The following is a 2,950-nucleotide window of genomic DNA, read 5'->3' as shown; positions in this document are numbered from 1 at the left end:
GGGGGTGCTCCGGGAGTACGGGGTCTGGGGTCCTTTGCTAAGGGCTATCCGGTCCCTGTACGACCACAGCAGGACCTTGGTTCGCATTGCTGGTAGTAAGTCAAACCTGTTTCCAGTGCACGTTGGCCTCCGTCAGGGCTGCCCTTTGTCACCGGTTCTGTTCATTATTTTTATGGACAGAATTTCTAGGCGCAGCCAGGGTGTAGAGGGGGTCTGGTTTGGGAACCACAGAATCTCATCTCTGCTGTTTGTGGACGATGTGGTTCTGTTGGCTTCATCAGATCAGGACCTTCAGTGTGCACTGGGGCAGTTTGCAACCGAGTGTGAAGCGTCCGGGATGAAAATCAGCACCTCCAAATCCGAGGCCATGGTTCTCGACCGGAAAAAGGTGCTTTGCCCTCTTCAGGTCGGTAGAGTGTCCTTGCCTCAAGTGGAGGAGTTTAAGTATCTCGGGGTCTTGTTCACGAGTAAGGGACGGATGGAGCGTGAGATGGATAGACGGATCGGTGCAGCGTCTGCAGTGATGCGGTCGCCATATCGGACCGTCGTGGTGAAGAGAGAGCTGAGTAGGGGGGCAAAGCTCTCGATTTACCGATCGATCTACGTTACGATCCTCACCTATGGTCATGAGATTTGGCTCATGACCGAAAGAACGAGATCGCCAGTACAAGCGGCCGAGATGAGTTTCCTCCGCAGGGTGGCTGGGCGCTTCCTTAGAGATAGGGTGAGGAGCTCGGTCACTCGGGAGGAGCTCGGAGTCGAGCCGCTGCTCCTCCACGTCGAAAGGAGTCAGTTGAGGTGGTTCGGGCATCTTTTCCGGATGCCCCCTGGACGCCTCGCTGGAGAGGTGTTCCGGGCACGTCCCATTGGGAGGAGGCCCCGGGGAAGACCCAGGACACGCTGGAGGGACTACATCTCTTGGCTGGCTTGGGAACGCCTTGGGGTTCCCCTGGAGGAGCTGGGGGAGGTCTGTGCGGCTTTGCTTGAGCTGCTGCCCCCGCGACCAGATTCTGGATAAAGTGGAAGAAAATGGATGGGTTGATGGATAGATAATACTCATACTGATAAATAGTGCTAATAATATGACACAGCTAATGTACATTATATATGAATGAATTAACATATGATAAAATAAATGGAACATGAGAACATGTTAAAGGAGATGGTTCCCCGAAAATACTGTATATTTTGTATTAATGCTATTGTATTATAAAAAATAATCACAATTCTAATTAAAAATTATTAATAATATTACACGATTAATGTGTATTATATAATAATTAATTAATAAATAAATTAGAGCACTGCACTTATAGAGCACAAACCTCCGCCAACACTAGTTTCCAATTCCACAAAATTTTACCATGGAAAAAATTTTCAAGGTCAAAGTCCGTTTACAAGTGGCTTTTCATAAGCTAAATTAGATGTGATCAAATGTCAGGAATATGTATTTAGTTCATGCACTTGAATCAAAGTATTTTGTCAAGTTGTCAGTTTTTTCAAACTTTTTCAGTTTCTGAATTCTTTTTCACAGAACATTGGTTATTTCTGCTATGCACATTTATCATTGCTTTTTGGCACTTGGTTTCTGACTGCTAGCTGGAAAATAGACAGCCATAAAATTGGAACTGCTGTCCAATTTTGGTGGCGTAGATAAATCAATAATAGAAAAATGAGCGTGACTGAGGCACTTGATTGAGATATAATGCAAAATGCACACAAACAGGTTTTTTAATATTAAATTCAAATGTCCACGCAATCAACAATCCGAATCAGATCCGGATCAAACTTTATCAGGTGATAGTGAGTGCCAGTCTGCACCTCACTTTCAAATATGAGAGTGAATGGGTCGCGTTTGATTAAGATATAATGTAAAATATACATTAAATGGGCTTTTCAAAATTAAATTCAAATGTCCACAAAATCAACAATCCTAATCAGATCCAGATCAAACTTTATCAGGTGATAGCGAGTTCTAGTCTGCACCTCACTTTAAAATATGAGAGTGATTGGGGCATGTTTGATTAAGATATAATGTAAAATATACATTAAATAGGCTTTTCAATATTAAATTCAAATGTCCACAAAATCAACAATCCTAATCAGATCCGGATGAAACTTTATCAGGTGATAGCGAGTACTAGTCTGCACCTCACTTAAAAATATGAGAGTGATTGGGGCACGTTTGATTAAGATATAATGTAAAATATACATTAAATAGGCTTTTCAATATTAAATTCAAATGTCCACAAAATCAACAATCCTAATCAGATCTGGATGAAACTTTATCAGGTGATAGCGAGTACTAGTCTGCACCTCACTTAAAAATATGAGAGTGATTGGGGCATGTTTGATTAAGATATAATGTAAAATATACATTAAATAGGCTTTTCAATATTAAATTCAAATGTCCACAAAATCAACAATCCTAATCAGATCCTGATGAAACTTTATCAGGTGATAGCGAGTACTAGTCTGCACCTCACTTAAAAATATGAGAGTGATTGGGGCACGTTTGATTAAGATATAATGTAAAATATACATTAAATGGGGGTTTCAATGTTAAAATTAAATGGCCAAAAAAAAAAAAAAAAAAATCTGTTATCTGAATCAGATCCTGATCAAACGTTGTTAGTCGATAAAGGATAACATCCTACATAACGCTTTCAAATATGAAAGAAATTCGATATTTTTTGACAGTTATGTTTGAAAATTCATTCAATGTTAAAGATAGGGCTTTTTCCAAGATTTTTTTTCTGACTTTGACCTTTGACCTATGACCTTGAAAACTGAAACCTCTGCCCAATGTCGTTGGTGGAGGCAAAACAACAACAACAACAACAACAAAAAAAACAACAACATAAAAACAAAAAAAAACAGTGTTTGGCTGTGTCAGAGGTAGGCGGGGAGGAGCTCCGTTAAGCTCCGCCTCTGGTCTGGCGTCACTACC

Source organism: Thalassophryne amazonica, chromosome 20, assembly GCF_902500255.1.
Source record: "Thalassophryne amazonica chromosome 20, fThaAma1.1, whole genome shotgun sequence".
Classification (NCBI taxonomy): Eukaryota; Metazoa; Chordata; class Actinopteri; order Batrachoidiformes; family Batrachoididae; genus Thalassophryne; species Thalassophryne amazonica.
This window is presented reverse-complemented; position numbering follows the sequence as displayed.